A 13,268-nucleotide genomic window follows, 5' to 3' on the forward strand; every position below is an offset into this window, starting at 1 on the left:
TTTACTTGGATTTCCTTCTTCATTATCTGTGCTTTTTGGTTTGTGATTTGTGTAGTCTTAAGTTTTTTTATGCACCTAAGAAAGAGCAAGTAAACTGGATGCTTTCTGAAGCCATTTACACTGAGATGGTTATTGCACTTCTGCAGATCCGCACATTCGACATACACGGTATTTCAGCACACTCTATACTTACTACTCTTGTATATTGGACACAGCCTGACAATGTGCATGCAATCCAGCACATACCCCATGCAGTAATGCATACACAGATATGCATCCATATAGAACCATGCATTCAAAAAAACACATTTATGTAGGGCAGGGAATGACATAGGTCATAAGCGATCACAAGCTGTTTAGGTTGTAGTACAGTTATTTGATTCCTGATACAGAGAAAGATCATGTTTGCTCACTTCAGGAAAATTACAGAAAAATGTATAAGTAAAGCTCTGGGTGATGGGAGATGTAAGCCATCACATCCTAATGCAAAGGGCTTCACCCCTTGCACCCTTTTACTTAATAAAACCAGCTGTGATGGTAGTTTAAAAACTTTCTCTGAAATTCTCCATCGCTATGTTAGGAATAACTGCATGATAATATTCTGCTTTTTATGTGAGTCAGAAGCAACTGTGCAGACCTACAAGTCTAGAAAACAAAACTCTGTGTACAGATCCTGTAAAGGAAATTACCGCTAATTTAATGGTATGATCTCCAGCCAAAACCTCATTCTACTTATGCAGCCACAGTCAAATAGAGGATATGATATTATAAGTAGTAGAATGAAATAAGACAGCAAGTTGTACTTGTAGTCCATATTGCAAATATCCATGGGTTAAAAAAGATACATCCAAAGTCAATCTGTGGCACAGAGATGTGGATAATAATGCTCAGAGAAGTTATGCACAGGCATATAGCAACACTCAAAACTTGTAGTATGTCCTTTACAGTGTCCTTGCATCCATATGTACTGGGAAGAGGTAAGTCCATGGGTGCTCAAAATGTCATTATCCCAGAAGTTGCCGATTGTAAAGTTCATGGATCCTATTTTATTTCTTTGTCTGATGAGAGATACAACTGGAGCTACTTGTTGGATCTGATCTGCCCATTTGTGTGCTCTCTGCCTCGAGCTCCAGTCTTTTCCTTTCCTATAATGCTCTGGTGTACTTTGCCTTCAGACCCAGTTTGCCTGTACAGAACGTTTGAAACCCACCTGAATGTAGAAAATGAATGGGGAAGGGATGTTGTATCAGGGGGATGTTGTATCAGATGGACAAGGATGAAAAGGATCTCTCTTTATGGCAAGTACATAAATTTCATATCCTATTTCATCTGTTGGGTTTTGGATCTATTACAACTGAAGCAGTTTCTTTTGTGTTTTGTGTAGTTTATTTATAGCAGTGGACAACCATTTTTTTTTAATTTCTTCTGATACTTGGTTCTAGTAAGGACTGCTAGTTATATGCAGTTTTCTAAATGGGTATATAATTCATTAGTGAACCTTCTTGATGTATTAAGGTCAGGGGAAGTGCAGTCATAAGTGAATTTTTATCTTTCGTCACATAGCAGATTGAGGTTGGCAAGTTTGTAGTCCATAAATTTAGTGGGTTTGTTGTAGGAGCTTTTGGGAGTTTAAAGGAGAAGGTTACAAGTTTATCATCTGACTCCACTGGGGAATAAGTTACCAGAGAAGTAGTGCAAAAGGTGGCCATATTTGTAAGAATCAGGTCAAGAATGCTTTGCTGTCTAGTAGGTTTATTTACCAGCTAGCTTCTCAAGGGGATTTTTGTTTATTAAGTCTAGAATTTTTGAACATGTCCTACATTGGAGGTATATGTGTCCCATTTTCTTGAAGGATAGTTAAGGTCACCCAAAATAAAGGTGTTTTTGCTGATAGGCAGATAATTTAAAACAATAAGGAATCAATAGATGGTCATCAGGGAATAAAGAATTTCTGTAACAGGCTATTAGATGATAATTAATCCTACCTAGATTAATCTGTAGTTCAATGAATTCAGTTTGTGAGTGCCTAGTGATCTGCCTGGTGATAATATGTTCCTTGACAAGTATGGAGAATCCACCACAGTTGCATTTGGGTGTTACTACTTATGGACACACTATTTATTATCTATATACTTTAACATTAACCAAAGTGCCTGCACTTGCTCACTAGATGGTGGTGTGGGATTTCATTTTGGAGGAAATTATGATTTTTAGCTGAACTGTATGCTGGATATGCAAATCATGAAAATTGTCTGTGCAGGCATGCTGGTTATGATCCCAGACACATTACATACTTCCTGGCAATTCAAAGAATGTTAACCTTTCCTGTTTATAAACCGTTGTGATTGTGGATCAGGTAGTAGAGCTTTTATTATTACATGTGTGCAGTCTGTGGCATTCAGTACCTAAGGGGGATGGATGATTTCATAGAGTACAATACATATGGTATTAGTTCTCTCCTGTTGTGTGCTGGGAAACCATAGCTAATCTCCCACATGGTGAAGCACTGTATCAAAGAACTTCTTGAATATTTTAGAGGTTCAGGCCTGTGAAATACCCAATATGTCTCCAGTTGGTCTCTGAAAGGTCCCGGTAGCTAATATGGAATACATACCTTGATCTCCACAAATGTGGGATGGCTGCTCATTCCTGTTGATGACATTTGTGGGTCACGCATATCCCCTAAGACCATACAATGAAATGATCAACAGTAATGAATAGTCATAAGTCAGTTGCTGACTCTACTGCTTACAGTGGTGCCTGATAACAACATGGACATATTTAATGGAGCTGACAACTTTTAGGGCTATAATGTGCTGCTGCTGTAACTGTAAGTAGTTTTGCTATGTGCAGTGACAGAATGTTGGACGTGTTTTGTACTCAAATAGACAGGCACAGATTGCTGTGCTGTTTCCTCAGGAATGCATTCATTGCATTCATTTTAATATTATTAGGACCTCATTCTACAACCCAGTTTCATTTGAATATCATTATGTACCCATTTACTTATATTTTCCATTGCACTTTTGGGCTGATTTCATAGAGTACAATACATATGGTATTAGTTCTCTCCTGTTGTGTGCTGGGAAACCATAGCTAATCTCCCACATGGTGAAGCACTGTATCAAAGAACTTCTTGAATATTTTAGAGGTTTAGGCCTTTGAAATACCCAATATGTCTCCAGTTGGTCTCTGAAAGGTCCCGGTAGCTAATATGGAATACATACCTTGATCTCCACAAATGTGGGATGGCTGCTCATTCCTGTTGATGACATTTGTGGGTCACACATATCCCCTAAGACCATACAATGAAATGATCAACAGTAATGAATAGTCATAAGTCAGTTGCTGACTCTACTGCTTACAGTGGTGCCTGATAACAACATGGACATATTTAATGGAGCTGACAACTTTTAGGGCTGTAATGTGCTGCTGTAACTGTAAGTAGTTTTGCTATGTGCAGTAACAGAATGTTGGACGTGTTTTGTACTCAAATAGATAGGCACAGATTGCTGTGCTGTTTCCTCAGGAATGCATTCATTTTAATATTATTAGGACCTCATTCTACAACCCAGTTTCATTTGAATATCATTATGTACCCATTTACTTATATTTTCCATTGCACTTTTGGGCTGACTTCACTGAGAGACAATATGGGATGGTGAAGTAGCACTGGTGTGCTCCTGTCTCCACAATACTCATTTCTGTGCAAGTGCACACTGAATACTACGTAGCTTATTTTTGAATCCTGGCCTGTGTAACTGAGCTGAAAGAAAAAGTGCAAGACTCACCCTGGGATTCAGAAGCATTAGGAATGCAATAGTAGCCAGCCCTCCTTTGTTGTTGTGTGTGCGAGCATGTGTGTGTGTGCGTGAGCGTGTGCGTGTGTGTGTGTGTGTGTGTGTGTGTGTGTGTGTGTGTATGTGTGTGTCTGTGCACGGAAGGGACAAACCCTGGTACTCTTTAACAATGAAGGTAGCGTGGTAAAAGTGCATGAACAACTTCTTGTTTAGTATGACTTTGGCAGCCTCAGTGTAAACTGCGGGAAGAGCAGATAATAGCATTGTACAACTACAGAGATGTTTGGGCTCATTTATTTTTCATGTGCTCTAATCATGTTCTGCTCGATCTCACAGGCACAGTAGCAGTGAAAATGATATATTTGTGTCAGCATTAAAAAGCCATGAGCATTGTCTGCTGATCTGATTTTTGACCAAATTAAAGGTTGGAAATATGAAGATAGGAAAGTGGTGAAAAGGGGGAAGCAAGTAGAGAGTAAAACATTACATAAAGAATTAAGGAAGGAGTAGGCTGTAGGTGGGGACAGAGGGATACTTTTTTATGGGTTCAGTTTCTTGTTTTATATATATGGAGAGAGAGAAAGTTGGGGAAGGTAGTAAGGGAAGAGGAAGGTAGGAGGGCTACGTTAGGTAGCAGGGGCACACATAGAAGGTAGACAAAACTGACAAAGGAGGTCCTTACACAGTCAAGGGAGGGGAAGGCAAGGGAGAAGGAAGCATCAGACACACAAGGAGGAAACACGATGATGGGGAGGACTGGACATCAAACAGGGGTGGGCACCAGACAGAGACATAAAAGTGAGTGGAACACTGTGATGGGGAACGGAGTGGGGTGCACCGCTGCACTCCCTGCCAGCTCCAACTCCAGTGGGAATTTATTCCCTGCAGTGGTTTTCCTCAACACTGCTCCAGTGTTAATACCAATGTGGTGGGGCACAAACTTAACCCCGTGAGTTGCTGGTGGAGTGTCTCAAGTCAGCTGATTCAGGCATCTGACTGCCTGTCAGTAATGTCCCTCACTTTGTCTTCCAGATGCCACCGGGTGATGTGTGTTATCTCTGCCGTTTCTGCTTTCTGCAGATGTCATTGCATCACCTTCCTGAGCAAGGCCGATGAAAGTGGCTGATGCTGGTGCTGCTGGGGTGGGGAGTGGAGGTGACATTGTCAGCTAGGGGCACTGCTGCCTGTGGGCCACTGGTGGTAAGGCAAAAGGCTTGGATTTTTGCAGAGTTGCTGGTCTAGATGCTGCTGCATGTAAATGTAAAAGAACTGGAGAAAAAAATAAGAAAACAGATAAATGTATATAATGGAAAGGACAATAAAAGTGAGAGTGGGGAGAGAAAAGTAAAAATACAGAGAAAACATGAAAGTAAGACATCAGAGTGCGACTGCTTTATCTAACCTATAATGCAAATGTTATTAGACAGTCACCCCAGTGTAACAGTGATGTGCCAATATCCAGCCTGTAGGGAACTTGAACCCACAACTTTCATCTCCTGTAACCCCACTGTCACTAGATTTTTATGCTGAGCTGAGGAATCTGAGAGAAACCTCTAGAGGAACACATGTACTAAGTGTGTGTGTGTGTGTGTGTGTGTGTGTGTGTGTGTGTGTGTGTCTGTGTGTCTGTGTGTGACACACTTACGAAATGAAAGATGTAACAATGTCCAACCTCTAGGGAACTAGAACCCACAGTGTTCATCACTCATAACCTCAAAGTATCTCATTTACATGCTGAAGTATATCAGGAATTTGAGCAAAATATGTAGGGGAACTAGCAATAAGGCTGTGTATCACACCCTTTCAGAAAGAGAAAGGCAACATTATTCCACTCCCAGGGAGCATGAACCCACAACAGTCTTCATCTGCAACCTCAAAGAGTCTTCATTTATATGCAGAGCTATATCGGCAATGTAAGAATACTTGTACCCAAACTCATACTAATATTTTTGTCATACACATGCAGAAAAAAATCTCTGCTAAGGAGTAAACTGAACCCACTGCTAACCTTATAGTAGAACAGCAGTGCCACAATGTGTTGAGCTACATGTATTAGTGCATGGAAGCCTGTAAAAATTATTTATGTAATCACCCCTATACTGTTCTCATTCAGTACTGAATTAGCCACGTAAGTACCATTACAGTAGTTAGCAATGTATAACACTTATGTGCCTTTATGCAGAAGACTCCCTATACAGGCAGTTAGATTTTCAAACATACCTTTTACACCTGCAGTAAACTACTAACCTAGCATTCTAACCACATAATGTTGAAGGGATACATCCTTACCTACAATTATCCTAGACAGCTTACAGTATAACTTACTTGGATGGTTAGATTTTCTGTAAAGCCTCCAGTAGTATTTGCAACGTGTACATATGTAACATTTCTACTGCTCTGTAAATTTGATAATGTGGCAACCCTGGAACAACACATACCTACTCACAGTACATTTATGACAAATGACTTGTTAACATGTCAAGCTGCAGTTCCTGTAATAGGTATACTCACCCCAGTGCTTCTTGAGGCACTCAAGCCTCCTCCTGTGCAGCTGCACATTTTCTTCAATCTGTTCAGAAGTTGTGGATAAAGAAATGCAAATGTGCTAGATATTTACAATGGCAGTTTACATGTGGAGGTTTAAGCCACGGCATACTTACAGTACATAGTTGGTCACTGTTCCCTCACCTTTGCCTCCTATTGACCTGGGAGGTCAGGATGTATACGTTGTAGTTCACTGTAATGGTGGCGGCATTGCTCAGTATTACAAGGTATGCTTGTAGCACATGTAGCATCTTGTGCCAGGCTGATTCAGGCCTCTGCCTTGTATTATGGCCCTTGGTACTGCTCATTAGGAAGCTCTGGCCTGTAATGCTGGTGAAGGAGGTGTAGGAATGTTTTGGATTCCTCAGGGTACCACCTTTGTAGTCATGCTTCTTTTCCAAAGCCATATTTAGCAGTGTAATAGTTTGCAAAGAGAAATGCTCCAAAATTTGCACTGTTGTCTAGTTTCATCTGTGACACTTGTTTTGCAAAAATTCTCAGCATATTTGCATGACCGGTGGAGGAAAATGCCAGTGTAAGTAGTCTAAGATAGTGGCTACACTTAATAGCTGAAGGTGTGAAATATGGTGGTCTAGCATCTTGTTATATATTATGTGCAGTAGCAGTGCTCGCATGAGCATGGACGGTGCTGTTTGCGATATGCTGCGCACGGTAGGAGTAAGAAGAAAAAAAAATCATTTGGAAGCCTGAAATGACCATGAGGAAGTTGTGTTTATTTTTTGCCCATATTAAAGGTTAGAAATGGGAATAGAAAAGAGATGAAAAGGGAAAACAAGAAAAGGGTAGGGCATAAGATAAAAAACTAAGGAATAAGTAGAATTGAAGTGGAAGGTGGGATTAATATTTTATTCCAGCACAGGTGTCCATTTTTCATGCATGAAGAGAAGGTACATTGAGTAAGGAAGTAAGTTAAAGGTTTAGAGGGATATGTTAGGCAACAGGGAATGACAAGCAAGACTGACAGTGGGTGTAGTAACACGATGGAATGAGAGCACAATAGTGAATGAGAAAACAGACAGAGAGAAAACCATGGTGAGGATGAGATTGTACAATATAAATAGGGGTGGGCATAGTCACAGAAAGATAGGGAACACCAGGAATGGGGAGATAGGATGTGATTCAGCAGACGTACTTCCTGACAGCTTTGACCAAGTGGGAGCTTACTCACCACCCTGGGAACCTGTATCATTGGACCTTTTCACAGATGGTGGTATCAGTGATGGATAAGGACATGACTCAATGAGTCACTGGAGCATTGGAACTGGAGGAGGGTTCTGTATGTAGCTGTTTCAGGAATTTAACCTACTGTTAGTTATCGCCCCTAATATCTACCAGCTGTCAATGAGTGACAGAGGTGTTGCCTCCAGTGGCACTGCTACTGGTGGGTACAACAGTCCCAGCACCTGGTGTAGGACTACCTGTAGAAGGTTTTAGGTAGATCAGGAGATGCAGAGATGACTGTGGCAGGCTGGGAGCCAGATGCTGTGGCATGGCCTGGACCTCACATGTGCAGTGCTGCTTGCAGGGATCCAGGCATGTGCATGGCATCGGGGACAACTGAGTGCAATCTTTAGCAGGTTTTCACAATGCACAAATTGAGTGATTCAGAAACACTAGTGTGTTGAACCATAATTAGTATAATCACCACAAGTAGCCAAGTTAATATGCACGGTATAAGTGCAAGGGTAAGCAGAGAGACCCATCAGACTATGGAGGAAGACATAGAGCCATGACGTCTAAACCTGCAATAGCTGTACCTCAGGGGAATTATTAATGAAAATAAAGCTCTGCTGGTACAAGTTAAATGCTAGATTTTACATGTGCATTTTGTCAAATATGACTGCTTTTAACTGCTATTGTACTTGTTTACATAATTTGAAATCTTTATAGATAACAGCTCTTTGGCCTGCAATCTGTTGATCGTGCCTACTGGGACTTTGTCTGGGGAGATGTGGCAGGCATTAATGCGGTTGATGGCCACAACTGTAGTTATGAGGTGGTGTGCCACAGGACCACTGACATGACATGCTGCCTAACTAAGAGCTGAATACTAGGCACAGGAATGTAGGTCAGTGGCTAGTGGGCTATTGAGTGAACCACTTCTCACTGCGGCAATGGCACCTGCACTTAGTCCCTTAATGCAATTCTGGATATTGGAGCAGAGCTTGAATGGCCAACAAGACAATCAAGTGGTGATGCCCCAGGTATTATGTATACCTGTTTCCGTGCAAGTCCTCTGCACCCTTTAGTCACTATCCAAATTATCAAAGTTGTCTGATTTACGGTATACAGGAATATCAGGCATTCCCACTTCATTGTCAACTGCATGAGGTATACAGTTAAAATATTTACCTGTTTAATGTTAATATTTGTGCACTTCAGTTCTGTGTGTACTTCTGGTGCTGGGTCCTACTTCCACAGGATACTGTGCTTTGTTGTATTTACAGGTGATTTTTTTTTTTTTTTTTTTTTTTTTATCAAGAACAAGCACTGTGGAACTGCCATTGACTAATATTGGAGTAACCTCTAATAATGAAGGTGGGGATGCGCTGGCACAGTCAAGGAATACATAGTGTGTGTTGGACAAAGTGAGTGTGACCACTAGGTCCCCTATACATACCATGGATGTAGTCTCGATGCCTGTGGATACACAGGACATAAAAACTACACAAGGATGACAGGTTAATCAAAATACTAGGAGTCAGGGAAGTGTGGTATCCCTAGCAGACATATGTCAGAATCTGCTCCTAACAACCATGAGCAGAGGGTATACATATGGGGTGGGTGATGGTGCTTTCTGGAGACATGGGTACTGCCCTCCCTCTGTGGTTGCTGTGTCAGTGGCAATGACCCATAATAAGTCACCGAGACATGGTTCAAAGACATTAAAGCACCCCAGCCATGTCGGGCTACAATGCCTTCCATTTGTTCAGAATACAAACTGAGCATGAAAGAACCAAAGGAGGAGGTGTATCCATCTTCATTAAGGATAAATGCACCTCGAGACTGGTCAAACAGTTTGACTCTCTTGAGCTATTCCATGTCATATAGGCAAAGCCCTCTACCACATTGTTGCTAGCTACAGATCATACACCATGAACAAGGAAAAGCATACCTCATACTTGGACTTACTGGAGTCACTTGCCATACATTGCAATACCTTAGTCATGAGTGATTTTAATTACTCTACCATTGACTGGGAAACATACAGGACCACAAACATGCTAACTCAGAGGTTCTTAGACTTTGTCAGTGCAAATGCTCTGGAACAGCTAATCAGCACACCCACAAGAGACTCAAATGTCCTGGACATAGTACTGACTAATATGGGACAGCATTGCAGTCCCCCATGTGATGTGTTGCCTGATAAGATCTGACCATAAGTCACTCTCATTCGATGTAAGCTCAAAAACGTTTAAGAATTTTTCCAAGACAAATTACTTCCTACTAAGTGATGGTATAAGAAGTTTCAAAGCCCTCTCGAACACAGATAACACAAACTCTTATGCAGAGGTAAAATAAAATAAAATGCACCAAGGTAGCACACAAACATACGTTTATTCAAACCAAAAATAGAAAAAATAAAAATGGTTAGCGCTTTCACAACTACACTAGTTGCTTCATCAGACGCAGTAGTTTAACATAATAAAGCTTATATAGAAGATGCAATAAAGTCAGCTGACAATCCAATAGTCACATGTTGCAGTGCTTATAAATGTGTAACATTAAATATATGTAAATGTAAATATGCATAAAAACATAAATAAATATGCATTAATATACTAATAAATGGTTAAAACATTACTGTAAATATATATAAAAGACTTAGTTAAAATACTTAAAGAAATATAATAATATAATAATTCTAGTGCTTCAATGGTCTGGCTTTTAAAAAAGGTTTTAAGGTACTATTTCCATTCAAGCCAGGATATTTCTCCGCATTCAACTTAAGAATCCATTTTTGTTCTATGCTTTCTGTAGTATTTTCTAAGTCACCTTCCCATATATTTGAGAGGATATATTGAATAACAAAAAACTTAAAAGTATGAGACGAATCAGTTTTTCTAACGTGATTTGCCAGTGCACTTGTCTCTTTACAATTATTTATATCTCTAACATGCTCAAGGATCCTGTCTTTCAGGACCCTATAGAGTGACTTTCTGCCTGCAAATACTGATATTTTATGACTTTGTATCTCTCTCTGTACGCATGCCATGGTGGTACGGTGGTAGCGTTGTTACCTCACAGCAAGAGGTTCTCCCATTCGTTTCTTGGCTTGGCTTGGGAGTGCCTTCTGTGTGGAGTCTGCATGTCCTCCCCACGGTTGGGTAGCATTCGAAAGACATGCGTATATAAATGGGCGTGCCTTCGTTGAAGGTTGGGTGTCGAGCTGGCACCTAGGCATTTCGTAAAAAAAATCTATGCCAATCATTAGCGGACCGGAGTTCCTCTGTGGTGACCCCTTACCGGGAAAAAGCCGAAAGACGAACAACAATCTTTCTGTGTACGCAGACACTAGTCACTGGATGTAGCGATTTCAGTGATAAATGCTACTCTCGTCTTCTTTTCATGGACTACAATCTCTGGTTTTCTTGCATCTATCTTTTGAACTGTTGGTAATGGGTGATCCCATGTGATCTAGACTTCATTTTCTGTGATGCTTTGTGTCTTATGTTTCCAGTGTGTTTCAGCTACTTCAGTATTATAATGTTTACACAATCCCTAGTACAACAGTCTTGCCACATTATTACACCTTTCAGTATACAGTCCTCATGCCATTAGTATATCACAGCCAGCAACAAGGTGTGCAACTGTTTTCAATTCTGTTTTACAAAACTGTCTGTTTCTTCCACATGTTCAATGGACTTTGTAAATCAACATTCATGTGGCCCATTGTCTTGGGCCGCCAATATTAACCTTTCATCTTTTGGTTTGAATTTACCTCTCCTTAACCATTCCTGCATTCAATCCTGATCAACACAAGGTTCTTCCAGGAGTTTTCTGTACTTGCAACTATATTAATGCATTTGCACATTTCTTGCCTTGTCATCTGATCCTTCACCGTATATTATTTCCTTTGTTTTTTGGCACATTCAGTTCCTACCTGATTTTTATCTACTTCTGGTTTGATTTCCATTCCCGCTTGACGTCGATATGCTTCTGCTAGACTAAGAAGGGAAGTTATCTTAGATTTATTCTTATGTTTCAAAACTTTTACTATGTTTGGGTCTTGTGAGGTCAGCAGATATGTATGCAGTCCCACGATTGCAGATCTATACAAGAGCCCCATACCCCCTTCAGAATGGGGAACATATAATCATGGTATGCACTGATTTTTATAAATCATTTGATGAGCATGAAGAATCCGACTTGTTTTCCTGTCTAATTTGTCCAATGCCTTTTGGGACCAGTCAGTCACTTCAAAACTGTAAGTTAGGAAGGAGGAGCAAATTGGTTTATAGCTTGAATTGTGCTCCTAGATGTCAATGCTGTTTTCAAGATTAATTTAAGTCTTCTAAAATATTCCTTAAGTTTTATTTGCATTTGTTTGTTTTATTGTTGATCCTTCATCAGTTCTCAAATATTTATACACTCCCTCTTGCTCATATTCATTTAGATCATGCTCTTGTCCCAAACTTTGCTCATATTCATTTAGATCATGCTCTTGTCCCAAACTGATGTTTTCTTGATGCTGCAACTTTCCTGCTTTAAAGGTTGCTTTTGTACATTTATCAAGACCAAATGACATTCTTATATCATCTGAAAAAGTTTTGACTGCTTGCAGTTGTGCTTTCAGTTCCTCATCTGATGAGCTATACAGTTTTAAATCATCGACAGAGAGAAGATGAGACGTCTTTACACTTGTTTTTTTTTTCTGGGAGCCAAGTTATAGCCATGACCTAATCTGTTAAGCAGACAGCTTAATGGGTTAAGGACAAGGCAAAAGGGCAACAGTCACAGAGTCTCACCCTGAAATATCCCCCATTGGATTTTTATCCCTGGAATAATAATTTGTCCTTTATCATGGCTTAAGTGCAAAGTGTTTTGCCACTTTTTCATTGTCGCAGTGATGTAGTTTATCAGTGTAGTGTGTATCTTATATGTTTTTAAGTACTCTTTTATCCGTGAGTATGGGATACTGTCAGATGCATTTTTTGTAGTCAGTCCATGCCATACTCGGATTCTTCCCCCTTTTACAGTTCTCCACTATGACTTTATTTAACAACAAATGATCCTTTGTTTCGTATGACTTTCTTTTACTGTCCTTTTGTTCTATTGCCATAATTTAGTTTTCTTTTAAATGACTATAAACTTTTTTGCATCAATTCCAGTGTATAGTTTATATGTCATTGGAAGACAAGTTATTTGTCTATAATTTTTAAGGTAGCTTGCAAGTTCACTCTTAAGTAGGAGCATTGTTTTTCCTGTTGTTAGCCAGGTTGGTGTCTGTTCAGGGTGCGCATATAAATAGTTTTTATTCATGGCTAAATCTTTGCCCAAAGATGTTAATACTTTTAACCAGAAGTTAGGTACTGCATCTGGCACTGGGGTTTTCCAATTAGAGGCTTTTCTTAACTTTGTTTCAATCTTTGTGGCTGTTACTTCATCCCATTTCATATCACATAAGTTTGAACTTCTTATTCTTTCTTTTACTTTTTCTATCCATTTAGCATCTTTGTTATGTTCCACAGGATCTTCATAAATACTTCTCCAAAATGTATCTATTTCTTCTTTTTTTGGTGATCGTTCCTTTCCTTTTACCTTGTTTCCCAGTTCTGTATAAAACTTTTTTGTGTCATCAGTACATTGCTTATTTTGTACTTTTTCTTTATAATTATCTGTGTAGCTTCTAAGTTTTTCTGCATGTGCTGATATTTTTAGTTTATTATTTGCGATAGTGCC

The 13,268-nt window shown here is 39.8% G+C and overlaps 1 protein-coding gene across 2 annotated transcripts in view; it reads left to right on the forward strand.

The window, feature by feature from the left end:
• The window catches only part of GHDC (GH3 domain containing), a 903,895-nt gene that overhangs the window by 225,064 nt on the left and 665,563 nt on the right, over positions 1-13,268 (forward strand). The window lies entirely within an intron of this gene.

This window comes from Protopterus annectens, chromosome 13.part0 (assembly GCF_019279795.1).
Source record: "Protopterus annectens isolate FY-2018-M chromosome 13.part0, PAN1.0, whole genome shotgun sequence".
NCBI classification, from domain to species: Eukaryota; Metazoa; Chordata; order Ceratodontiformes; family Protopteridae; genus Protopterus; species Protopterus annectens.